Here is a 27,441-nt window from a genome sequence, read left to right as displayed (position 1 = left end):
CGGAGGCGTTCGGTTCCGTTCCCCCCCGCGCCCTTACGGCCGCGCTGGCGAAGCTGGTGGGAGGCGTGCGACCCTGAGGGCAGGGGCACTGCAGGCGTGCGGTCCGGAGCCGCGTCTCCCTCCGGCGCAGTGCCCGTGCCCGGTGCGGCAGCCCCTCCGGGAGCGGCGCAGCCCCCGTCGGTCGCGGGGACGGTTACAAGCAGAGCTAAGGCGCGGCTGCGGGCTGGGTGGCGTGGCGAGTGGGGCGCCGCTTCGGCGGGAGCTCGGGGCGAGCCCCGGCGGGTTCCGTGTCCTGCAGGCGCGGCTTTCGCGCCGCGGCTCTCTCTGTGCTTTTTGGTTTTGTCGCGTTTGTTTTTTGTGTTTTTTTTGGCGGGATTCCCGCGAAACGCGGCACGACCGCTCGCCCGGGGCTGCCGCGGCGGGTCTCAGTGGCGCCGTCCTGTGGGCAAAGCGCGGTGCTGCACCCGGCCGCCCCAATGCGGTGCCGCGGCGCGCCTCGGTGCTGCCGCCCTGTGGCGAAACCCGGGTACTGCAGCGCACGGCCGGGGGCAGAGACGCCGATTGAGCCGCGGGGGTTCGCGGTCGGGTCTGTGCGTGCCGGTGTCCGTCCCCCCGATGTGGGTCAGGTCCCCATTGGTGTGAAAACGACATCCCTCCCTCGATGCCTCCTTAGAACATTTCATGATGTAAATATTGCTCCTGCTAACGTTGTCGGCGCGGCTTCTTTCCTCAGGGGATCCGTCTGGCAGTCGGTGGCCCACGGTTGCTCGGCAACAGCAGAAGCGGATTGAAGGGACCGGCCGCTGGAGGATGCCGAAGCCTCCCGGGTCAGCGATGGGAGCAGCTTTGCGTAAAGCGAGGGGTACGTGAAGCCGGGCGTGCGGTGCCGACCGCCCAGCAGGTAAGGGAAGCTAAAGCTTTACCTCCAGGGACTTCTGCCCAGAAAGCTGAAGAAATTGCTCTCGCGTGAGCTGTAGAGTTACGCAAAGAGAAGAAGATTAATAGCTGCACTGGTTCTAAGCAGGTTTCTTGAACGGTGAACGCCCTCGAAGCCGTTTGAAAAGAATAAAGTATATTAACGGCACAAGGAAGGCAGATTAAACGTGATGCTCCAGTTGCTTGAAGCTGTGCTGTTGCGAGGAGAGTTGCCGTCATGCATTGCAAAGGGCCTCAAAAGGGAAACGCTGATCAGGAAACTGGCAATAAATTGGCAGGCGCCGCTGTAAAACCAGCCACCGAAAGGACAGAGACCGGTACAGAAGCCACGTCTCTGAGCCCAGGTGGCCGTGTCCTCCAACCAACGTCAGGAAACTGTAACAAAGAGGATAAGCAATTAATAGGAGATTTATAGCCGAATCAGAATTAGGGTCCAAAGGAGCCGTCACCGGCGACGGGAGAGCAGCGGCGCCTCGCGGCGCGAGGAGCTGAAGCGCTCTGTCGAGATCGGACGAACAGGTAAGAGCGAGTTTAGAAACTCTGTGCGAACGAGGCAATGTGAACCGTGCCTAGAACACCATCTTGAATAGTGTATACGGGGTACAGACAAGAGCAGCCGGATGAGGGAAACGTACCAGGGCAACACTGGCAAATAGAGTTCTCCGAGCTGCCTGGAAAAGGGGGGTGTTGATACCGGCCGGCACGAACGGCTCCCTTCTCGGGTCGGCCGGAAGCGTTGCCGTGCCGGGGGGCGGCTGCCGGCCTGCGGGCCGGGGGCGGCGGCTGTTTGGGGCGCTGCCCCCGCTTTGTTTTCCTAGGGGAGCCCCCCCACGTTCGGGGGCTTGTGGGACGTGCACGTGCAAATGACACGGTGTTCCCAGCTGCTCTGTTCTCTGCCTTGTTTTTTCAGATGCCTGTCCCTGTTTTCTCTTCCCGCTTTTGAAGAGAAGCTGCCGAGTTAGCGTACGCTGCGATGAAGTTCTACAAGATGCAGCCCTCAGGAACCGGTTGACGTGAGGGAAATGCTTTCTGACCGCCTGCGCGGTGAGGGGACGTTTTTCACCTTTTAGCTCCTTCTGCACGACAAGAGGGAGACGGAAGGTTAAGTAACACGTTGTTTAGAAGCTGAGAGCTTAGTTTGTATTTAACTAATGAGTAAGAGATGTGTTGTCAGCGAGAAACTAAACGATTTTAACTAACCTCATCAAATGGAAGTCAAGAATGCGGCTTAGCAGCGCTGCTGACTCTGCCGTCCCGTTTCCTTCCCCGTTTCAGCCGGCGAGGCGGCCGGAGGACCCGCTCTGTGCGGCCGCGGGACCCGCGGAGTCGAGGGCTCTGTCGGCGCGCCCCGGGGGTTTCTCTGGAGAGACTCCTCGTCTCGGTCGCATCGCCGCGGGGACGGACGAGGACCTCTGGCGAGGGGTCTTTCTTCGCTGGGAGCCGGGACCGGGCACGCGCTCGCGAGGCGTCCGTGAGTCGCGGTACGGAATTTAGGCAGGATAGCGCGTACGGGCTTGCGAGCGCCTTACAGGCGTACGGTAGTTGCTGTGGGGTTGCTTGTGCGGCCAGCTTTTGGTATCGGTTGTTCCGGCGCTCCGTCGCGGTGTAGAGCGGGCTCCGTACGTAGCGGTGAGGCGTACCGCAGTTCGGTTTGATTCTCGGATAGGCCTCGGCTCTGACGGTGCACTCGAACGCCAAAACCTACAGCGGAAGCTGCGGTGGCTTTAGCGTGCAAGGGGCGCGAGCGCCGTGAAGCCGCCCGTGTGGCCGAGCGTCCCGATTGCGGCGCTGAGCGTTAGACAGACTTGAGCCGCGTGCCGGAATTGTTTTGTTTTGGAGAGGGCGGGATAAACTTGGAGCACAACTTGTGAGGGCGGTACGTCGTGGGCAGGTTTTAGTATTGCCTGTGGAGTGCTGCTAGAAGCGTTCGTAGTTCTTGCTTGTCTCTGTTACAAGATGAGCCGTGTCGTCCTGCGTGACGCGTAACGGGAGGACGGCGTAGTAGCGGTACTCTGCAAAAGAGCCCGTTGGGGGTATTTTAGCTCGTGGGAAAGAGATTGGGGAACCACCTGGTAGTAATGCGAGGAGAGCAGCCCTGGCGGAATCTGATGAGCAGAGGCCATTGTATAAATTGGACAAGGAAGGAAAGGCTGCGGGCACAGCGCGGTGCTGCACCCGGCCGCCCCAAAGAGGTGCCGCGGCGCGCCTCGGTGCTGCCGCCCTGTGGCGAAACTCGGGTACTGCAGCGCACAGCCGGGGGGCACAGACGCTGTTCGACCCGCGGGGGTTCGCGGTCAGGTCTCTGCGTGTCAGTGTCCGTTCCCCCGACGGGGGTCAGGTCCCCATTGGTGTGAAAACGACATCCCTCCCTCGATGCCTCCTTAGGAGGGTTAATCCCAATCCTCGTTCTTTTGGCAGCGGTGGGTCTGTGACCTCGCGGGGAAGCCCAGGCTGCTGCACAGAGCTCGTCGGGAGCGGGAGCCGCGGAGGCGGGGGGCCTCGACGAGCCAGAGCTGCGGCAGACGGAGGGGGCGCACGCGCTGCCCCGGGGCCGCGTCAGGCGGAGCCGAAGGGACCTGCGGCGGCAACGAGCGGGAGCCGCTCGGAGCTGGAGCGGCCGTTGGCCGCGCTTTCCCTGGGGAGGTGAGCGCGGGGAGCCCGACCTCTCTCTCCCTCGGGGATTAAACCCGCGCCCGTCCGCGCCCTTCCCGGGGGCAGCGGCGAGGCGGGGTCCCCCGGCTCTCCCGGAGCGGCCCCGCTGCCCGGGGGCACGGGCGAGGAGGCGGCAGCGCCTCCTCGGTGCCGGGGGGCGGAGGGGAGAGAGACCTGCCGGCCGGAGCCGCGGGGCGCGCGGCCCCTCGGGCAGGGTGCTCCCGGTCTCTTGGCCGCAGGCCGGGGGTGGCAGATGGGTTCAGGTGCTTTGGCCTGCGTTTTTGCCAGCGTCGCCTTCTCCGTGCCGTGAAGAAAATCCTGCGCGGTTGATTCCGCTCGCCGCTCAGGAGATTCCGCGTCTGGGGCCGTGGACTGGGGAAGAACGTTTGCGAGTTGGAGGGCGCTACAAGATATTCCAAGGGGAAGCCGGAGAAGAGGCAAATTGGCTGCCAGTGGAGTTGCGTTCCTTCAGTTTAGGACGTTCAGCTTGTCCTTCCAGAGAAGGAGCAGTCACTGGTAGGACCGAGAGGCGCTTTTAAGCGCGTGATCGGAATTGGAGCCAAATGGCACTTGACGTTGCTGCTGTGGGCCTTGGCTTTCAGTGGTTTCCCCGCGGCTGCCTGGTGTTTGGGAGCTCGGAGTGGGCATTTTTTTTCCCCAAGGAGAGGCTGTGCTTAAAAAAGAATTTGCTTAAAAAAGACAACGAGGCAGGTGAGGATGCAGAGCGGGCCAATCAGATCGCTCGGGAGGGCTGGAGGGGCGGAGCGCCGATAGGCGGGGAGAATGGCAATCGATGTGCATAGGCAGCCAATGTGGTTGCTGGAGGGGCGGGCGTTGCGGTCTCCGTACTGCGCATGCCCAAATTGCGCAGTCCTCAGTCAGGTCCGACGCTGAGGCGGGCACCTGGGGGCGGAGCGCGGGAAGGAGCATCCAATAGGAGGACGGCGCGGCGGGGTGGAAAGCAGCCAATCAGAGCGCGCCGTCTCAATCCCGTTTGAACAGCTGCCTCCCTGGCAAACGCGTCCGTGGGGTCTCGGGGCGGGTAGCGGGAGTTAACGGGGAAACGGGGGTCGGGGCGAGGGAGGGGAGGCTGTGGAGCGCTCAGTTTGGCCTCTCCGTCCCTTTTGCCTGTCTCTCCCTCTCTCTGTGTCACCTTGTCTTGCTCGCTGTCCCTGTCTTTCTCTGATAAGCTGACCTGCTCTTTGCCCTTCTTTTTTTGTGGAATCACAGGCTCCTCCCCTCCGACGGGGGTCAGGTCCCCATTGGTGTGAAAACGACATCCCTCCCTCGATGCCTCCTTAGAACATTTCATGATGTAAATATTGCTCCTACTAACGTTGTCGGCGCGGCTTCTTTCCTCAGTGGATCCGTCTGGCAGTCGGTGGCCCACGGTTGCTCGGCAACAGCAGAAGCGGATTGAAGGGACCGGCCGCTGGAGGATGCCGAAGCCGCCCGGGTCAGCGATGGGAGCAGCTTTGCGTAAAGCGAGGGGTACGTGAAGCCGGGCGTGCGGTGCCGACCGCCCAGCAGGTAAGGGAAGCTAAAGCTTTACCTCCAGGGACTTCTGCCCAGAAAGCTGAAGAAATTGCTCTCGCGTGAGCTGTAGAGTTACGCAAAGAGAAGAAGATTAATAGCTGCACTGGTTCTAAGCAGGTTTCTTGAATGGTGAACGCCCTCGAAGCCGTTTGAAAAGAATAAAGTATATTAACGGCACAAGGAAGGCAGATTAAACGTGATGCTCCAGTTGCTGGAAGCTGTGCTGTTGCGAGGAGAGTTGCCGTCATGCATTGCAAAGGGCCTCAAAAGGGAAACGCTGATCAGGAAACTGGCAATAAATTGGCAGGCGCCGCTGTAAAACCAGCCACCGAAAGGACAGAGACCGGTACAGAAGCCACGTCTCTGAGCCCAGGTGGCCGTGTCCTCCAACCAACGTCAGGAAACTGTAACAAAGAGGATAAGCAATTAATAGGAGATTTATAGCCGAATCAGAATTAGGGTCCAAAGGAGCCGTCACCGGCGACGGGAGAGCAGCGGCGCCTCGCGGCGCGAGGAGCTGAAGCGCTCTGTCGAGATCGGACGAACAGGTAAGAGCGAGTTTAGAAACTCTGTGCGAACGAGGCAATGTGAACCGTGCCTAGAACACCATCTTGATAGTGTATACGGGGTACAGACAAGAGCAGCCGGACGAGGGAAACGTACCAGGGCAACACTGGCAAATAGAGTTCTCCGAGCTGCCTGGAAAAGGGGGGTGTCGATACCGGCCGGCACGAACGGCTCCCTTCTCGGGTCGGCCGGAAGCGTTGCCGTGCCGGGGGGCGGCTGCCGGCCTGCGGGCCGGGGGCGGCGGCTGTTTGGGGCGCTGCCCCCGCTTTGTTTTCCTAGGGGAGCCCCCCCACGTTCGGGGGCTTGTGGGACGTGCACGTGCAAATGACACGGTGTTCCCAGCTGCTCTGTTCTCTGCCTTGTTTTTCCAGACGCCTGTCCCTGTTTTCTCTTCCCGCTTTTGAAGAGAAGCTGCCGAGTTAGCGTACGCTGCGGTGAAGTTCTACAAGATGCAGCCCTCAGGAACCGGTTGACGTGAGGGAAATGCTTTCTGACCGCCTGCGCGGTGAGGGGACGTTTTTCACCTTTTAGCTCCTTCTGCACGACAAGAGGGAGACGGAAGGTTAAGTAACACGTTGTTTAGAAGCTGAGAGCTTAGTTTGTATTTAAATAATGAGTAAAAGATGTGTTGTCAGCGAGAAACTAAACGATTTTAACTAACCGCATCAAATGGAAGTCAAGAATGCGGCTTAGCAGCGCTGCTGACTCTGCCGTCCCGTTTCCTTCCCCGTTTCAGCCGGCGAGGCGGCCGGAGGACCCGCTCTGTGCGGCCGCGGGACCCGCGGAGTCGAGGGCTCTGTCGGCGCGCCCCGGGGGTTTCTCTGGAGAGACTCCTCGTCTCGGTCGCATCGCCGCGGGGACGGACGAGGACCTCTGGCGAGGGGTCTTTCTGCGCTGGGAGCCGGGACCGGGCACGCCGCTCGCGAGGCGTCCGTGAGTCGCGGTACGGAATTTAGGCAGGATAGCGCGTACGGGCTTGCGAGCGCCTTACAGGCGTACGGTAGTTGCTGTGGGGTTGCTTGTGCGGCCAGCTTTTGGTATCGGTTGTTCCGGCGCTCCGTCGCGGTGTAGAGCGGGCTCCGTACGTAGCGGTGAGGCGTACCGCAGTTCGGTTTAATTCTCGGATAGGCCTCGGCTCTGACGGTGCACTCGAACGCCAAAACCTACAGCGGAAGCTGCGGTGGCTTTAGCGTGCAAGGGGCGCGAGCGCCGTGAAGCCGCCCGTGTCGCCGAGCGTCCCGATTGCGGCGCTGAGCGTTAGACAGACTTGAGCCGCGTGCCGGAATTGTTTTGTTTTGGAGAGGGCGGGATAAACTTGGAGCACAACTTGTGAGGGCGGTACGTCGTGGGTAGGTTTTAGTATTGCCTGTGGAGTGCTGCTAGAAGCGTTCGTAGTTCTTGCTTGTCTCTGTTACAAGATGAGCCGTGTCGTCCTGCGTGACGCGTAACGGGAGGACGGCGTAGTAGCGGTACTCTGCAAAAGAGCCCGTTGGGGGTATTTTAGCTCGTGGGAAAGAGATTGGGGAACCACCTGGTAGTAATGCGAGGAGAGCAGCCCTGGCGGAATCTGATGAGCAGAGGCCATTGTATAAATTGGACAAGGAAGGAAAGGCTGCGGGCACAGCGCGGTGCTGCACCCGGCCGCCCCAAAGAGGTGCCGCGGCGCGCCTCGGTGCTGCCGCCCTGTGGCGAAACTCGGGTACTGCAGCGCACAGCCGGGGGGCACAGACGCTGTTCGACCCGCGGGGGTTCGCGGTCAGGTCTCTGCGTGTCAGTGTCCGTTCCCCCGACGGGGGTCAGGTCCCCATTGGTGTGAAAACGACATCCCTCCCTCGATGCCTCCTTAGGAGGGTTAATCCCAATCCTCGTTCTTTTGGCAGCGGTGGGTCTGTGACCTCGCGGGGAAGCCCAGGCTGCTGCACAGAGCTCGTCGGGAGCGGGAGCCGCGGAGGCGGGGGGCCTCGACGAGCCAGAGCTGCGGCAGACGGAGGGGGCGCGCGCGCTGCCCCGGGGCCGCGTCAGGCGGAGCCGAAGGGACCTGCGGCGGCAACGAGCGGGAGCCGCTCGGAGCTGGAGCGGCCGTTGGCCGCGCTTTCCCTGGGGAGGTGAGCGCGGGGAGCCCGACCTCTCTCTCCCTCGGGGATTAAACCCGCGCCCGTCCGCGCCCTTCCCGGGGGCAGCGGCGAGGCGGGGTCCCCCGGCTCTCCCGGAGCGGCCCCGCTGCCCGGGGGCACGGGCGAGGAGGCGGCAGCGCCTCCTCGGTGCCGGGGGGCGGAGGGGAGAGAGACCTGCCGGCCGGAGCCGCGGGGCGCGCGGCCCCTCGGGCAGGGTGCTCCCGGTCTCTTGGCCGCAGGCCGGGGGTGGCAGATGGGTTCAGGTGCTTTGGCCTGCGTTTTTGCCAGCGTCGCCTTCTCCGTGCCGTGAAGAAAATCCTGCGCGGTTGATTCCGCTCGCCGCTCAGGAGATTCCGCGTCTGGGGCCGTGGACTGGGGAAGAACGTTTGCGAGTTGGAGGGCGCTACAAGATATTCCAAGGGGAAGCCGGAGAAGAGGCAAATTGGCTGCCAGTGGAGTTGCGTTCCTTCAGTTTAGGACGTTCAGCTTGTCCTTCCAGAGAAGGAGCAGTCACTGGTAGGACCGAGAGGCGCTTTTAAGCGCGTGATCGGAATTGGAGCCAAATGGCACTTGACGTTGCTGCTGTGGGCCTTGGCTTTCAGTGGTTTCCCCGCGGCTGCCTGGTGTTTGGGAGCTCGGAGTGGGCATTTTTTTTCCCCAAGGAGAGGCTGTGCTTAAAAAAGAATTTGCTTAAAAAAGACAACGAGGCAGGTGAGGATGCAGAGCGGGCCAATCAGATCGCTCGGGAGGGCTGGAGGGGCGGAGCGCCGATAGGCGGGGAGAATGGCAATCGATGTGCATAGGCAGCCAATGTGGTTGCTGGAGGGGCGGGCGTTGCGGTCTCCGTACTGCGCATGCCCAAATTGCGCAGTCCTCAGTCAGGTCCGACGCTGAGGCGGGCACCTGGGGGCGGAGCGCGGGAAGGAGCATCCAATAGGAGGACGGCGCGGCGGGGTGGAAAGCAGCCAATCAGAGCGCGCCGTCTCAATCCCGTTTGAACAGCTGCCTCCCTGGCAAACGTGTCCGTGGGGTCTCGGGGCGGGTAGCGGGAGTTAACGGGGAAACGGGGGTCGGGGCGAGGGAGGGGAGGCTGTGGAGCGCTCAGTTTGGCCTCTCCGTCCCTTTTGCCTGTCTCTCCCTCTCTCTGTGTCACCTTGTCTTGCTCGCTGTTCCTGTCTTTCTCTGATAAGCTGACCTGCTCTTTGCCCTTCTTTTTTTGTGGAATCACAGGCTCCTCCCCTCCGACGGGGGTCAGGTCCCCATTGGTGTGAAAACGACATCCCTCCCTCGATGCCTCCTTAGAACATTTCATGATGTAAATATTGCTCCTACTAACGTTGTCGGCGCGGCTTCTTTCCTCAGTGGATCCGTCTGGCAGTCGGTGGCCCACGGTTGCTCGGCAACAGCAGAAGCGGATTGAAGGGACCGGCCGCTGGAGGATGCCGAAGCCTCCCGGGTCAGCGATGGGAGCAGCTTTGCGTAAAGCAAGGGGTACGTGAAGCCGGGCGTGCGGTGCCGACCGCCCAGCAGGTAAGGGAAGCTAAAGCTTTACCTCCAGGGACTTCTGCCCAGAAAGCTGAAGAAATTGCTCTCGCGTGAGCTGTAGAGTTACGCAAAGAGAAGAAGATTAATAGCTGCACTGGTTCTAAGCAGGTTTCTTGAATGGTGAACGCCCTCGAAGCCGTTTGAAAAGAATAAAGTATATTAACGGCACAAGGAAGGCAGATTAAACGTGATGCTCCAGTTGCTGGAAGCTGTGCTGTTGCGAGGAGAGTTGCCGTCATGCATTGCAAAGGGCCTCAAAAGGGAAACGCTGATCAGGAAACTGGCAATAAATTGGCAGGCGCCGCTGTAAAACCAGCCACCGAAAATACAGAGACCGGTACAGAAGCCACGTCTCTGAGCCCAGGTGGCCGTGTCCTCCAACCAACGTCAGGAAACTGTAACAAAGAGGATAAGCAATTAATAGGAGATTTATAGCCGAATCAGAATTAGGGTCCAAAGGAGCCGTCACCGGCGACGGGAGAGCAGCGGCGCCTCGCGGCGCGAGGAGCTGAAGCGCTCTGTCGAGATCGGACGAACAGGTAAGAGCGAGTTTAGAAACTCTGTGCGAACGAGGCAATGTGAACCGTGCCTAGAACACCATCTTGAATAGTGTATACGGGGTACAGACAAGAGCAGCCGGATGAGGGAAACGTACCAGGGCAACACTGGCAAATAGAGTTCTCCGAGCTGCCTGGAAAAGGGGGGTGTCGATACCGGCTGGCATGAACGGCTCCCTTCTCGGGTCGGCCGGAAGCGTTGCCGTGCCGGGGGGCGGCTGCCGGCCTGCGGGCCGGGGGCGGCGGCTGTTTGGGGCGCTGCCCCCGCTTTGTTTTCCTAGGGGAGCCCCCCCACGTTCGGGGGCTTGTGGGACGTGCACGTGCAAATGACACGGTGTTCCCAGCTGCTCTGTTCTCTGCCTTGTTTTTTCAGATGCCTGTCCCTGTTTTCTCTTCCCGCTTTTGAAGAGAAGCTGCCGAGTTAGCGTACGCTGCGGTGAAGTTCTACAAGATGCAGCCCTCAGGAACCGGTTGACGTGAGGGAAATGCTTTCTGACCGCCTGCGCGGTGAGGGGACGTTTTTCACCTTTTAGCTCCTTCTGCACGACAAGAGGGAGACGGAAGGTTAAGTAACACGTTGTTTAGAAGCTGAGAGCTTAGTTTGTATTTAACTAATGAGTAAGAGATGTGTTGTCAGCGAGAAACTAAACGATTTTAACTAACCTCATCAAATGGAAGTCAAGAATGCGGCTTAGCAGCGCTGCTGACTCTGCCGTCCCGTTTCCTTCCCCGTTTCAGCCGGCGAGGCGGCCGGAGGACCCGCTCTGTGCGGCCGCGGGGCCCGCGGAGTCGAGGGCTCTGTCGGCGCGCCCCGGGGGTTTCTCTGGAGAGACTCCTCGTCTCGGTCGCATCGCCGCGGGGACGGACGAGGACCTCTGGCGAGGGGTCTTTCTTCGCTGGGAGCCGGGACCGGGCACGCGCTCGCGAGGCGTCCGTGAGTCGCGGTACGGAATTTAGGCAGGATAGCGCGTACGGGCTTGCGAGCGCCTTACAGGCGTACGGTAGTTGCTGTGGGGTTGCTTGTGCGGCCAGCTTTTGGTATCGGTTGTTCCGGCGCTCCGTCGCGGTGTAGAGCGGGCTCCGTACGTAGCGGTGAGGCGTACCGCAGATCGGTTTAATTCTCGGATAGGCCTCGGCTCTGACGGTGCACTCGAACGCCAAAACCTACAGCGGAAGCTGCGGTGGCTTTAGCGTGCAAGGGGCGCGAGCGCCGTGAAGCCGCCCGTGTCGCCGAGCGTCCCGATTGCGGCGCTGAGCGTTAGACAGACTTGAGCCGCGTGCCGGAATTGTTTTGTTTTGGAGAGGGCGGGATAAACTTGGAGCACAACTTGTGAGGGCGGTACGTCGTGGGCAGGTTTTAGTATTGCCTGTGGAGTGCTGCTAGAAGCGTTCGTAGTTCTTGCTTGTCTCTGTTACAAGATGAGCCGTGTCGTCCTGCGTGACGCGTAACGGGAGGACGGCGTGGTAGCGGTACTCTGCAAAAGAGCCCGTTGGGGGTATTTTAGCTCGCGGGAAAGGGATTGGGGAACCACCTGGTGGTAATGCGAGGAGAGCAGCCCTGGCGGAATCTGAGGAGCAGAGGCCGTTGTATAAATTGGACAAGGAAGGAAAGGCTGCGGGCAAAGCGCGGTGCTGCACCCGGCCGCCCCAACGCGGAACTCTAATGTGGAATTCCTGTGTTTCAGAGGGGGAGCTGTGACCGCCCCGTGCTCAGCAGACCCCCCAGCCCGGGTGGGGGGAGCAGCGCCGGAGCGGGAGACGCGGCTCCGTCCTCCGTCCCCAGCGTGCCGGGGGGCGGCTGCCGGCCTGTGGGACGTGGCTGCGGCTGTTCGGGGCGCTGCCCCCCCATGTTTGGGCGCTCTGGTATGTACATAGGTAAATGGCGTTTTAAAGTAATGTGCTGCCCGCTGGGGCTGTTTTCCTTTTCTACCTTTTTTTTTTTGAGTGAATAAATGGGGGGACTCGGGGGGTGACGATGACGTTACTGGAGGAGCAGGCCAGTGAGAGATGGGGGCTTTCAGCCCCAAAATGCCTGAACAATCATGGGTGGGGTGTTTAGTGGTACTGTGGGGAGGAGAAATTTCTCCCTTTCCATTGCAGAGAAAACAGAACAATCCCACATCAAAGCTGTCCTAGAGAAATACTTGCTGTTTGTCATTCCGGTTCTAGAGCAGCCCGATGTGCTGTTAAAGGTTGTGGTGGTGCAGGTCAGGGATCCCCAGGCTGTGCCGAGACCGCAGGACGGCTGCTGGTGGAACAAAGTCAAGGACAACTTCTCAGAGTAAGAACCTCTCTATTTGTTCTCCTCAGGACACATCCCTTTGCCTCTGGACCCCTCACAAGCTCACTCGCCACCTTGTTCCCTCAGAAACCCGTTTCCTCCCAGTTCCTCTGCGATTACCCTGCCTGCCTTTGGGTCCCTGCAGGCTCGTTGGTGGCATCACGGTGCCTGTTTGACCTTTTGCCCCATTAAATTCCCCTCTTTTCTCTCTTCCCCTCAAAACTTCCCCAGTTGCTCTTGTCACATCCCAGAGGCCTCATTTTCCCCTCTTGTCTCCTCTCAGGACCCCCCATCTGTTGGCCCCTGTCGAGGGTTTAGATTGCGGGGTGACAGTAAAACCCTGGCAGATGTATTGTTAACCCCGTCTCCCCCCCACTTCCCCCTTTTGCCCCTCCCACTCAGGACAGGCGATCCGGAGGGAAAGAAGGACAGAGAAGAGAGTTGGAAAAATTGACAATGTTTTACTAATGCTATATTAAGAGTAGAGAAAATAATACAAAACATACAAAACCAATCCTGAAAGTCTCAGCAACTGCAGAGCCAGCACCTGAAGTCCTGGACTGGACTCTGCAGCCAACCGGAGCTGGATTCAGTCTCTCAGTAGGCCTCAGTTTGCAGGGACGACTAGCAAGGTCCTCTCCTAATGTCACCATAAGCAGAAGGGACGAAAAGGGGCAAAGAGGACAAGATCCTCATGATCTGCCACTTCTATATGAAGTATTCATGTGAAGGGGATGTTATACACGGTTGGTCAGTTTGTTGGTCACCTGTTTCTTGTTGCTCCTCTTGCAAGATGTGAATCTGTCCTTATCAACAAGTAAGCATTCCATTGCAATGTTTATCAAAACATGTATGTATCTGGTTCTCCAGGAAAAGGCAGCTAATATGAAGCTTTAGCTGACAGGCAAATTCACTGAAAGAGAAACTTGTTTTTTAATGAAACCAGGACAGCCCCCACCCCAATCCCCTCAGGACTCCTCTGATTCCCATCTGCTCCTCTCAGGACAGCTGAGCTTGTCTTTTGGGGCCCCTGAGAGCCCCCATTTACCTTCTTTTACCTACCTTTGTTGTTGTTCCCAGCCTGTCCTGGTGTTTTCCATCCTTCAGGACTTACTTGTTACTGTTGTGAGAGTCCGAGAGAAAATGAGGAGTGTCTGTGACTTACAACTGTCGTTGTTGATCTACAGTGTTTTAGAGACGGATTCTTGCAGGATCTATTTCTGGTTCGTCCTTCACTCCTCCCCAGACCGCAGCGCTGGTCCGAGTTCCCCAGCACACGTGTGTGTGTCCAGCCGGGTACGCTGGGGGAGCGCGTCAGGGCGGGCAGACGGCTGAATGGACGCGCTGTCAGCGACTGCGGAACGAGCTGGGGCTGCTTTGACCGTGTCCAGCCTTGTGCGTGTGGTTTGTTTTCACTTGCAGGCTGAAACAGCAGTTTCCTTAATTAAAAACACCCCAACATGTCCCCCGGCCCCCAACAAAAATAACGCCAAAAATGCCACTGAAAGAAACACAGGGAGTTTTTAAAAAATTTCCTTTAGCTTTCTCTCCCCTCCACCCCTACCCTGCTGCGTTCAGTGCAGTGAATGACCGTGAGGAGATGGCTGTGGATCTGGCTGTTGAAGGGTGTGTGAAGGAGAAGGAGGTGTGTGTAGAGCAGGATTGGTGGTGGAGGTGAGTGCAGCTGGTTTGGGTGTGGGGCTGTAAATTCTTTTTGGAGGCTTCCTAGTTTCTGGTGTCACCTGTGGGGTTGAAGTGTGACTCTGTGCAGGTTTGAAAGGTGCAACGTGCAGAGCTCCCTCATTTGCCACCAGATCTCCCAATCACAGAGACAGCGTCGCTGTGCAGCTGCTAAGGACAGCGCGTCTCGTGCAGAACAGCATCCTTTGTGCTCCGTGTGCGTGTTCCTCCTTTGAAATGAAGTTGGGCCGCCCGGTGTTCCACGTTACGTGTTATACCTGCTGGGCTGAGTCTCCTCTCCGCGCTCCGGTCGGTTCCGTCGCGCTGCCGCAGCCCCGGCAGCACCGCGGCGTTCGCTGGACGCGTTGTTGGCGGAGCCGGCACCGACAATCTTGACACGTCGAGGCGCTGCGGTGGGTTTGCCTGGAAATTCCAAGGTCCTGGTGTTTTATTACTTGAACTACTTACTTACTGTAAGACGTTTAGAATTAAAACTTAAATAAGAGCAACCAGAAGAGTCTTTGGGAGTGAATAATGCCTGTCATCTACTCTAGCTGTTACTCAAAACTCTGCAGACAGTAATTATCCCCAATTTATGTAGTAAAATTTAAAAGAGTGGAATATAAATACTGGAGCGCTAATTGGAAGTAATACCTGTAGAGAAAAAAACCTCTAGTTTATATCTACAATAAAAAATAATGTGTGCTAGTAAATCCGCCTGGTAGTAATGTAATGATAAAAATGTTAAAGTGTAAATAGATGAAATTATATAGGCATGAGCAAGAAGTAAATTTAATTTCAGCTATTACTTGGTGAACTAGGCAGCAGTTGTTCCCAATCTGAATGCTAGTTTAAAAAACACATTGTTTGGAATTCCTTTTAAATGATAAAGGCAGAAAACTAATGTGGAGTCATTGGTAGCTTCATTTGAACAACCGTTATGAAATAAACCGCAGACACGAATGACTGCATAGGAAACAAAGTGAGGAAGCTTTAGATTTTAAACAGCATTGGAAAGTGATCGGGAGTGTTTAGTATTTAAATTATAACAGAGCCACGAGATGGGAGGCAACAAAGCTCAGAACCAAACAGAGTCAAAACGTTACATTTCTTTTTTTAAAGAGAAGTATAAAGGAACCATGAAGTAGTGGCTGTTTATAAACAGAGGTATTAAAAAGTTCCCAGGTAGTAATGATTCCCAACAGAACACTAAAAGATATTTAGATGTAAAATAATATTAGAAAACAGTTATGACAGTCTGAATTTAACCACAGCTTTTTTGGGGTTGTGCAAAAACATGACCGCTATTAATTACCTCTGAGTTAAAATAAAAAGACATCAAACTAGATGTGATTAACAACAGCTAATTTTAATTTTTCAGTGTGCTATCCAGTCCGGCTTCTCCCTCCAAGGGCGTGGTCTGAGAAAGCCACACCCCCAACTCCACCCCGTCCAAGCTCCGCCCCTGCCAGTCTGTGCCCTCCCCGAGGCGCGTGTCCCTTACAGACCCCTCCCAGCAGCATAATGCATCGAAGCCCCGCCCGCGGCTCCACCCCTAAACTCAGCCCCTGCTAAACCACGCCCCCTCAGAGCACGTGCTGTACAGAGCCCACTCTACTCTCGGCTCCACCCCTCCCTTCCTAAGCTACGCCCTCTTTGGGCGTGTCCTTCTCCCTACCCCAAGCGGCTCCTCCTATGGGGGTGTGACACACGGAGGCCCCACCCCCTGCCCAGTTCCCCCAGGTGGGCCTCCCAATGGGCGTGTCCTCCCAGTCCCCGCCCCTCAGCACGGATCCCACCCCCGTGGGTGGGGCTACACCCAGCTGGGCGCGCGGCCCCCCCCACCCATACGTGACCCTAAGTAACCCCATGGCAGCCCTATGGCTGCCCCACAGGTACCGCTACAGCAGCCCTGCTCCTGCCCCACAAGAGCTCCAGACACGCCTCTGCAGAGCCCCCACAGCAGCCACTTCAGTGCCCCACAGCTATCACCGCAGCCGCCCCATCGCGCCCCACGGCCGCCGCTGCGGGACCCCTGGAGCCCCCGGCCCCACACCCGCCCCGCAGCCCCACAGCGCGCGGTCTCGCGGCCGCGGTGCCGGTAAAGCCACGTGCCGGCCGCGGCCGGAGGAGCCGCCGGTTTTTCACCCCCACACCCCCCGATCGCTGCTGCCGCGGCCGGAGGAGCCGCCGGTTTTCCCCCCCCCACATCCCCCGATCGCTGCTGCCGCGGCCGGAGGAGCCGCCGGTTTCCCGCCCCCACATCCCCCGATCGCTGCTGCTGCCGCGGCCGGAGGAGCCGCCGGTTTTCCCCCCCCACATCCCCCGATCGCTGCTGCCGCGGCCGGAGGAGCCGCCGGTTTCCCCCCCACATCCCCCGATCGCTGCTGCCGCGGCCCGAGGAGCCGCCGGTTTCCCGCCCCCACACCCCCCGATCGCTGCTGCTGCCGCGGCCGGAGGAGCCGCCGGTTTTGCGCCCAGCCCCGACTCTCCTCCTTCCTCCTAAATCGCCGCTGCATGCCGCCACGATGTCTTCTCTTCCGCCATCTTGTTTCCCCCTTCTGCTCTCATTCGCTACTTTATACCGAGGGAGGGAGGAAGCGCTCGCTGATTGGCTGACAGTGTCAGCCTCGGAAGTCGTCCATTGGCTCATCCCCACGAGGGGTTCTCCGAGGGGGTGGGAGAAAGGCGCTGATTGGTCACCGTGTCGCTGAGGGGAGGAAGGCACTGATTGGTCACTTTCCGCCGAAGTTCGCCCTCCCAGTAACAGGCGCTGATTCGCTAGCGCCCCTGAGGTAGAAAAGGCGCTGATTGGTCGGCGTTTTCTCGCCGACGTTAGCCCACAGCAACGAAGCGCTGATTGGGCAGCGCGGCTGACGGGGCGGCTCGGCCATTGGCAGGAGGGCGGGCGGGGGGCGGGACCGGGCGGGACAACGAGGTAATAAATGGGGCGGCGCAGAACGCGCGCAGGACCAGAAAGGCGGAGGCGGCAGCGGCAGCGGGAGCTCATCGGCCCCCCCCCCCCCCCCCCGCGGCGGGAAACCCGAGAACGGCAGGAACGGCGGCCGGAATCAGTTAACGGGGCGGGTGTTAATTGGGGCTCGGCGGGTTAATGAGTGACCGGCGGGCTGGGGTGTATCTGGGGGTTTTGATCGGAACTGGGGTTTTAAAGCCGCGGGTTTGTAGGGGGGGGGCGGGGGCGATTAAGGCTCCCGGAGCCGCTTTAGCGGCTTAAATCGTTGTGTTGAACGCGGGAGGAGCCGGTTCGGGGCTTTTCTCAGCAATCGGGGCTGGTTTGGGTCCAATTCGGCTTTTAAAAGATGTTTTTACGTAATTTTTGGGTGCCGATTTGTGCCAGAAGGCGCCTTTGAAATCTGTTTATTGAGGGTTTATCAGGAGAATTAAAGTTTAAAGCTCGGGGAGATTTGGGGCTTTTCCCCGGGATTTTGAGTCCAAATCGGTTTTTTTAGAGCCCTTATTTATTTAAATTGTTATGTTTAAAGGGTTTATTTGAGGTTTTATTTGGAACATTTTGGGCGGGTTTGAGGCTCCTAAGATTTAATTGTTGGTTTATTATTTGATTTATTATTTCACTGCAGTTCGGGGCTCCTGAAGACGCTGAGTTGTTTCAATTATTTAGCGCTGTGAGGACCCGTTTTGGGGCCGTTGGGGTCTAAATCGGCTTTTTAAAAGGTTTATTTAACGCGTTTAAAGTTTGAGGGGCCGATTTGCGACTTTAAAGCTTTTTGAATCTACTTATTGATAAGAATTTATACAATAGATTAATATTTAAAGCCCGGGGGGAGATTTGGGGCTGTTTCCCAGGATTGCGAGTCCAAATGCGTTTTTTTCTGTTAACCGCTTATTAATTTAAATTATATTTAAACGGGGCTTTTTGAGGTTTTATGAGGGTTTTTTTTGAGCATTTTGGGCGGTTCTGAGGCTCCTAAAGCCGCTTAATTGTTTAAATTATTAATTGTTAAAATAATGTAAGTAGTTGTTGAAATAAGTGTGTAAGTTATTGTATTTAAAGCCGGGAGGGGCATTTCGTTGCTTTTTGGGGGGTTTTAGGGCTGAATTCACTTCATTGAACGTGTCTAGAGCTGGGGGTCCCAGATCTGGTGCTGATTTGGCCCCAAAAAAAGCTTTAAAAATCTATTTATTTATATAATTTACTGAATTAATATTTAAGCGGGAACATGTTCGGCTTTTTTAACCCGCCGCCATTTTGTCTCCCCCGTCCCGCTCTCCCTCACGCTGAGGGGGCTGAGGAGACGCTCGCTGATTGGCCGGTGCCGTCTGGCGGGAAAGCCTCCCCCGGCTCAGCCCCGCTCGGCTGTCTCCGAGGGAGAGAAAGGCGCTGATTGGTCGCTGCCTCTGAGGAGAGAAAGGCGCTGATTGGTCGCCGCCTCCCTAAACCCACGTAATTGTTTACATTCTATTTTAAAATTTATTTCTATATTTTAATTTAATTTAACTTACTTTTAATTTAATTTAAATTTAAATTATTAAAGTTAATTTTAATTTAATAGTAAATATATAGATAAAATCAATATAGCAATATGCTACTATAAACGATATAATATGATGAAAAGTAGAAATATATAATATATAATCTGATATAATTAACTGATCAACTAATACTCATTGATATTATGTAATGAAATTTATAATTAATATATAATGGCATAATGATATCTATAATATACTATTGTAATGATATTCATTAAATATTAATATATATTATATATATATATGTATAATTACTATGTAATGTATCTAATCTATTTTTACATATATATCTTATTATATAAATCTGTGAGGGACCATATTTGGGCGGGATTTTGAGATTTTTAAGGCTGTTTGGTCTCAAATTCAATTTACTTCATTTTGGGGCTGTTTTTAGGATAATTTGTGCTCAAAGAAGCTTTCAAGATCCATTTTTTTGGCAGTTAATTTGCTCACTCGGTTAATGTTGAAGCGGGGGGATTTGGGGCTGTTTCCCAGGACACTGACACAAATAACGGCCCTTTCCTTCCCTTTCCCACTGCAGCTCCTGCGCAGAGAACAGCGAAGGCAGCCTGGCCACGCCCCCTCCGGCTGACCACGCCCCCCGCTCCGGCTGACCGCGCGTGCCCCCCCCCCCCCCGCAACTCGGCTCACCGCGTGCCCCCCCCAACTCCGGCTGACTGTGCCCCCGTGCCCCCCCCCACTGCACTCCTGCTGACTGTGCGCCCCCCCCCACCTCCTCCGGCTGGCCACATCTCCACTGCACACCATGGCGGGGATGGGGTGGGGGGGATCACAAGGGTCTATGGGGCGGTGTGGGGGTCAGGGCGGCTGTGGGGTCAATGGGGTTGTTGTGGGGTGAAACACCCCTGAAGAGGCTGAACACCCTGCAGGTGAGTGACCCACACAGTGCCCCACAGTGCCGCGTAGCACCTCCACTCTGCCCTATGGATCCACAACACTGCCCCACAGCACCCTATAGCTCCTGCTTGCTATCCCACAGCACCCCATGGCTTCTCCACTCTGCGCCATATGTCTACAGCAGTGCCACAGAGTACCTCATATGTCTTCCACTCTGCCCCATGGGTGCACAGTGCTGCCCTACAGCACCCTATAGCTCCTGTACTCTGCCCCACAGATCCACAGTGCTGTCCCACAGCACCCTATAGCTCATCTGGCCTATAGACCCACTGTACTGCCCTACAATGCCCCATGGCTCCTACACTCTGCCCCATAGACCCACAACACTGCCTCACAACACCCCATTGCTCCTGCACTCTGCCCCATGGATGCCCAGTACTGCCCCACAGCACCATATAGGTCCTGTACTCTGCCCCATATATCCACAGGAGTGCCCTGCAGCACCCCATGGCTCCTGCACTCTGCCCCATGGATGCCCAGTACTGCCCCACAGCACCATATAGCTCCTGTACTCTGCCCCATACATCCACAGGAGTGCCCCACAGCACCCCATTGCTCCTGCACTCTGCCCCATGGATGCCCAGTACTGCCCCACAGCACCGTATAGCTCCTGTACTCTGCCCCATACATCCACAGGAGTGCCCCCCAGCACCCTATGGCTCCTGCACTCTGCCCCATGGATGCCCAGTACTGCCCCACAGCACCGTATAGCTCCTCTACTCTGCCCCATACATCCACAGGAGTGCCCCACAGCACCCCATAGTGACTGTACCCCATAGACCCACAGTGCTGCCCCACAGGACTCTACTCTGCCCCTTAGACCCAGAGAGCTGCCCCACAGCAGCCTGTAGGTGCTGCGTTCTGCCCCATTGGTGCAAAGTGCTGCCCCACAGTGCCCCACACCTCTGTCCACCTGACCACCCTTCCCTCCTGACTACGCCTGCACTGCCCACTATGGGTGGGTCACAAGGGTCTATGGGGCGGTGTGGGGGTCAGGGGGGCTGTGGGGTCAATGGGGTTGTTGTGGTGTGAAACACCCCTGAAGAGGCTGAACCCCCTACAGGTGAGTGACCCACACAGTGACCCACAGCAGCCCATAGCCCCTCTGCCCTATAGAGTCACTGCACCCCATAGCTGCTTTTACTCTGCCCCATAAATGGACAGCAGTGCTCCACAGCACCCTAAGTCTCCACTCTGCCCCATAGACACACAGTGCTGTCCCACAGCACCCCATATCTTGTTCACTCTGCCCTATAGACCGACAGTGTAACCCTACAGCACCCCATAGTTCCTCTGCCCTATAGATCAACAGCACTGTCCCAGAAAACACCATAGCTTCTTCCCACTAGCCCATAGGCCAGCAGTTCTGCCCTACAGCACACTAGCTCCTGCACCCTGCCCCATAGACCCACAGCAGTGCCCCACAGTGCCCCACACAGCTGGTCTGCCCTATACAGCCACAGCACTGCTCTGCAGCACCATATACTTCCAGCACACTGCCCCACTGATATGTAGCACCCCACAGCTTCTGCATTCCACCCATAGATCGACATTCCTGGGTCCCCTCACCCCACCAGCTGTCCTGGGTTGCGATGCTGCACGGGGCCCTGTGCACAACAAAATGAGGACAGCATGGCTGCTGGGCGCCACCCTGCTTGGAATCCGAGATGGCTGGGGGGGGAGGGCTGGCAGCCATGCTGGCACTGCCGGAGGGGCTGTTGGTCTGCGCCGTGCTCAGGCGGCAGCTCCCGGCTGTATCGGCTGCTCCTGTGGCCCTGCACCCTGCCCATGGGAACAAGGTGGCTGCCCTGATGGGCGTGGCCATTTCGGCTGCTGTGTCCCTGCTGGTGGGCGGGGCCATGGCTGTCATGGCTGCCAAGCCTGTGCTGGAAGGGTGGGGCTGAGGTGGGCGGGGCCTGCCTAGGGTGGCCATTCTCGGGTGGGGCCCAAGGTGGGTGGTGGGGCCCAAGGTGGGTGGTGGGGCCTGTGGCTCTGTTTACCCCTGACGGCCATCTTGGAAAAGGGCAGCGCTGTGCTGCTGCCATCCTGACGTTGCTCCCCCAGGGCTATGTTGGGGGATTTTTAACCTGGTTTTGGGGCCAATTCTCACCCAATAAAATTAAATAATGTAAAAAAACCTTAAGCATTTGGTTTCTTCCATTTCCAGTGAAGGATTTGGGTGTGGGGTTTAGGGTTGAGGGTGGGGCTGAAGGTGTGGGCGGGGCCACTGCCAACCCCACCTCCCTCCCAAGTTCTCCCCAATGTGCCTTTCCAAAGGGGTGTGCCCTAACCAGGCCCCACCCCCTTTCCAAGCACCTCACCCTCCCAGCTGGGCTCCTCCCCCTTGACCCGCACTTCCACCCCCATTGGTGGGCTCCCTGCAGGGGGTGTGGCCTACAGACCTACAACTCCTTCCCCTCCCCTGCTGAGCCATGTACCCAACAGGGCATGACAGGGGCAGACAAAGCTCAAGAAAGACCAACAGAGCCAGGCAGGGCCTGAGAGAGCTTGAGAAAGTCCGTCAGAGCCCGACAGGGCCCGAGAGAGTTTGACGGATCCTCACAGAGCCTGACAAAGCTTGGCAGAGCCCAACAGGACCCGTCAGGGCCTGACAAATCTTGTCAGTTCCTGATAGAGCCTCAATGTGTATGACAGAGCCCTGGGGGTCTCAACAGAGCCTGAGAAATCTTGACAGGGCTCAGCAGACCCCAAGAGGTCTCGACAGGGCCCTACAGAGCCCATCAAAGCCTGACAGAGCCTGATAGACCCCAAGAGGTCTCGACAAGGCTTCACAAAAACCAACAGTGTCTGACAGAGCCCAACAGGAGTGCAGGTGCTGTCACTTCCAGTGAGGGTCCAGGTGATTTGATAAGGGTGGTGGGTGGGGCCTGGGGTGATTGACCCCTCCCCTTTCCCAGGGGATTGTGGGAAGGGGTGGGCGGGGCTCAGGGTATTTGAGCCCCAGTCCCCAGGAAGGGAGCTCATTCTGCTGCTGGGCTGCTTGGGTGCTGGTTCTCTGCTGCTCCTTTAGCAGTCGGCAGCTTTTGAGCTGTTTAAGCTACACGGGCAGATGTGTTTGGAGAAGTGGAGATGTTTGCTTGAGGTAGGACCTTCAGGAGCAGAAGAGTTTCAATTGCAGCTGTAGTTGAAAGTATGTTTCTAACTATTTTTCTTCTATTGAATCAATTCCTGGTACTTTGCGTTTTCCTTAAATTCCTAATAGCAATGGAGATGGGGTGTTAATTCTTGGTTTGTATTGGTGTGTAACAAGTTGCTGATATAATCTCTCCTCCTAGGATGCTCAGGTTATCTACCAGGGGTTAGGATGAGCATCTCGTATCTGTAGGTGGAGTTTTAGCATTTCTGAAGGAAGCAGCAGGACCATAAGGCAGAGTGTCTTTCAAGCTACGGGGTGGCTCATGGCCTCCCTGATCACCCACAGAACAGTGTGTTGTCCACAGACCCTTTGCAGTGTGCGGTGGACCCTGGTAGATCATTCAAATGTAACTCCCAGAACTCAGTCAAGGTGAACGATGGCTAGGGAACTAGTATGGACAACCGCTATCTGAGTGCTTATTATTGTGTATGTGTTTTCGTATTGTGGGTGATGAAGGGGAAAGTGGCAACTTTCTGGTGTGTCCCAAGCAATACAGTTTTTTGTTTCTCGCCGTCGTAGGCGTCACCAGCGCTGAGGGTTTGTGACCGCACCAGCGGCAGGACACGCCGACCGGACCGCCCTGGAGCTCAGCAGGAGGTGGGTGTCGCGGACGGACTCGGCGTTTGCCCCGCGGCGCCGTGTGCCGGCGTGGCTTAGCGAGCGCGTGCTTTCTCGTGCTCCTGCAGGCGCTGAAGAGGAACCCGGCGACGCGGGAAGACGGCCGTTGGCGCACGTGGCGTTTTCCTCTGCCGAAGATGGGTTCGGTCCCTCGGCCCTCTGAAAGCTAAGTGGAGGCGCGAGGGCTGGGAAGGGGCCGGGAATGGCAGGGACGGGGGGTTTAGCTCTGCTAAGGGCAAGGGCCGTCCAGGAACCGCGCCCTTGGCGCGGGTCAAGGGCCCGGGGACCTTTACCGTGCGATGCCAGCGTGTGCCGGGCAGGGCAGCTCCAGCCTGCGTCTGCGTTGTGGTGTAGTTCGGGAAGCCTGCCTTGCGCCTGTCAGCCGATCCTGGGGTCTCGTTGCGTTCGAGGGGCACGGAAGGCCTCTCGGGTGCCACCCCGGGATCTGGAACGCCGGTGCCGATCGGCGTAGCGCCGATCGGGCGCTGGTTTTCTGGTGTCAGCAGCCGAAAGCGTGGCGGGTTCTTGCCTTTGGGCCGTTTCTGGTCAGGGCTGATTGTGGCGTTGTCCTGGGCTGTGCCGGCAGCTGTGCTCTCTAGCCATCCAGTCTTAGGGACTGGAACTTCAAGATGCTGGGAAGAAGTTCTTAGGTTTTTCATCAGCTTCTCGTTTGGTTGCGACGTCTCTGCTCGGTTGTGGCGCTGCCGCCGTCTCGTCAGGAGCCGTGACGTCGGGCTCCTTTTCCGTTTGAGGATGCAGGAGAGGCTCCTCTCCTCCCCGTAGATTATTGGGATCGATGCCCTTCTGGTCTCGGAGCGTCGTGTTCGTCGTGGAGCGTTTTTGGCGCTGTGGCCGTCGCGTGTTCTATAAGTGCCGCGATTGAGAGACGGGGACGCAGCTTGATGCAAGCAAGGTGTCCGCTTTATTGTTTGTCAAACATACATTTATATAGTCTAAGGCACACATGTTTCATGCTGATTGGCTAATCACTTTAACAGACGTTAAGCTAGCTAAGGCGGGAATGTTGGTCAGGCAGTGTTCGCATGGTAACAAGATCGTTATCTCGTAGTCACAAGCTGTCCCCCCCTCCAGGGCGCAGGCACCCCCACCGACCACAAGCTCCCCGCCTCCAAGTCGCCTCACAACTAGCGCAACACTTAACTTTATTCATACAGCAAACTAGCCTATTAACTCCAAATACAGAAAACTAACTCATCAACTCTAAATTCAGACAACCCACATCTCCCCCTTTTTGTTTTAATTAACTGACCCTCCCAAGGTCGGCGAACGACCAACTCGAGGACATCTTATTTCACTAACAGCTCCGTACTGGGGGTTTTCGTAATTTCTTTCTGATCTTGGTCCGCTCCTTGCTGCACAAGGAGAATCTTGTTCATTGAAGCAGTTATTGATTTTTGCAAGCATTGTAACACACATGGGATTACTATTAATAATGCACAAATCATTAAAAGAACAGAAACTCATTTGAATGTCTTTGGCGTATTCAATCTTAGAATATAAAATGTCTCCAGACCTTTGTGCTACAATTTTTCCCCAATCGTTAGAATAATAATCATACCGGGGAGAATATTCTGTCTCTCTACCTGTTATCAATAACACCTGAACTGTATTCCACTCAATTGTTAGGCAGTTATCACACCAGCGTCCTACTGTATGGCGATTTAGCCACTGTGATTTTCCACAATTAGCACAAATTCTACAAATCCACGGATTACATTTTTCACATTGGGGACATTTAAGCTCCCATTCGTTAACCTCTGGAACAGAGTTCATTCAATTATTGATCGGTGGTGTCTTCTATATCAGTCGCAGGATCAGGACCAGGAATGTCTTCAGGCGGCTGCTGCAGTGTCTCTCGAAAAGGTCTCACGTTTTTAGCTGGGATCCAGCGGGGGCCTCTTTCTGTGGAAACACAAGCATAGCCTCTTCCCCACGTGACAAGGGGATAGGGTCCCATTATCTTACCTGTTTCAGGGTCCCGGATCAATACTGGCGGCTTAATCTTGGGTTCAAAAAGGGTGTTTGTGCTAAAATGGCGAACTACTGGAGGATTGCTGTCTAATAGGGAACAAATCAAAAAGTTAAAAACATACAAGGCTTTCTGTATTCGCTCCTCTGGCGTAGCGGCTCCTATTCCCCCTTTTTGTTTTAATAACAGGCGTTTTAAGGTTTGGTGGGAACGTTCTATTAAAGCTTGTCCCGTAGGAGAGTGAGGGATACCTGTAACGTGTGATATACCCCAAGAGGCAAAAAAGGTAGTTAAGGTTTTAGATACATATGCGGGGCCATTGTCAGTTTTAATTTGAGAGGGTACCCCTGAAGTAGCAAAAGCGCGCATTAGATGTTTTTGCACATCACGTGCTTTTTCTCCTATATGACAGGAGGCAAATAACATTCCTGAAAATGTATCAATAGAGCAATGAACAAACTTTAAACGACCAAATTCAGCAAAATGAGTGACATCTGTTTGCCAGAGTTGAAGGCTCTGTAGCCCTCTGGGGTTGACTCCTTCTGCTATAGAAGGGAAAGAGTGCCTTTGACAATCAGGACACACCGCAATGATATTATGGGCTTGTTGTATAGTGAGGTCAAATTGACGCTTAAGGCCTGCAGCGTTTTGATGAAAAAAGGAGTGGCTGAGTCTAGCTTGCACTAATCGATGTGGTAACACCTGCACCGGTAGCGTAAGCAAATCCGCTTGTCGGTTCCCTTCTGCAATAAAACCAGGTAGAGAAGTGTGAGATCGAACGTGCATAATAAAATAAGGGTGAAGACGGGAATTTAACAGAAAGATGAGTTCTTGTAACAAATTAAACAGTGCCATATGAGAAACATCTCGTAGCACAGAAGCCTCTGCTCGGCTAACAATTCCTGCAACATAAGCAGAATCAGTGATTATATTGAGAGGAATAGACCATTTTCGAAACACTCGAACAACTGCAGACAATTCTACTATTTGAGGAGAACCCTGTACAGTCTCTACATCTGAGTTCCACTGTTCTTGATGATCATCCCACCAAAGGATGACAGACTTGTGAGATTTGCCAGACCCATCCGTGAATACAGTGAGGGCTTGTAAAGGCTGGTCACTCCGCTTTGTAATAGGTAAAAGGTGAAAATCAATGCTTAACAGTTTGTGAGAAGGCGGATGAGAAGCGAGTTGGCCTGCATAGCCAGTTAGAGCTATGCCTAGTGCATCTGATTGTTGTTGTAACCATTGCAGGTAAACATTTGTTACCGGCATACATATAAGGATAAAGTCCGTGCCCGCCAGGGTAAGTAATCGCTGTCTGGCCCTGATGATTAAAGATGCAAACATCACATGTTGGGTAGAAATCGTCTTTGTGGCTTGGTTAGGCAGAAAAATCCATTCAATGATCAGTAAAGGGTCCGTTTTCTGGCAGTCCCATTGGAAAATAAGTGCACGAGGCTGTCGAACAGGGTTAAGGATGATTAATTGAAAAGGCAATTCTGGTTCCCATCGATGCGCTTGTCTGGAGGTAATCGCTGCCGCAGCTTTATGCAAGGAAGTTATGGCTTCAGGACTGAGAGTTCGCGGAGCGTTTAAGTCCGAGCTTCCTTTAAGCATTTCGAATAAGGGACGAAGATCCGCATTAGTGATTCCTAACAATGGTCTGACCCAATTGATTGTTCCTAACAGTTTCTGCACATCATGTAAATTTTTTACATTTGCCTGTATTTGTAAACGTTGCGGAGCAATAGTCTGAGCCCTTATACGCCATCCTAAGTATTTCCAAGGTGGCAGTTTTTGAATTTTTTCTGGTGCAATACAGAGGTCTGCTGATTTTACAGCAGCCACGACAAGGGCTACAGCTTCCTCCATGACTTCATGGTGCTGTGCTGCCACTAGAATGTCATCCATATAATGATATAACAATGCAGCAGGTACTACAGTTCTGACAGGACTAAGTATTTTTGCTACATACCATTGGCATATTGTAGGGCTATTTTTCATTCCCTGCGGTAGCACAACCCACTGGTATCTTTGCAAAGGGGCTTGCATGTTGACGCTAGGGACCGAAAAGGCAAATTTAGGAGCATCATCTGGATGCAATGGAATGTTGAAAAAACAATCTTTGAGGTCTATGATGGTTAAATGCCAATCTCTAGGGATCATGGCGGGTGACGGAAGCCCAGGTTGCAGGGCCCCCATGTCTTCCATAGCATCATTAATTTTTCTGAGGTCATGGAGCAAGCGCCACTTGCCAGTCAGTTTTTTAATAACAAAAACGGGCGAGTTCCAAGGACTTGTAGAGGGTACAATATGTCCCATAGATAGTTGTTCATTAACTATTTCTTGGAGGGCGTGAAGTTTTTCCAGCGGCA

Source organism: Columba livia, chromosome 25, assembly GCF_036013475.1.
Source record: "Columba livia isolate bColLiv1 breed racing homer chromosome 25, bColLiv1.pat.W.v2, whole genome shotgun sequence".
NCBI lineage: Eukaryota > Metazoa > Chordata > Aves > Columbiformes > Columbidae > Columba > Columba livia.
Note: the sequence above shows the minus strand (reverse complement) of the source record.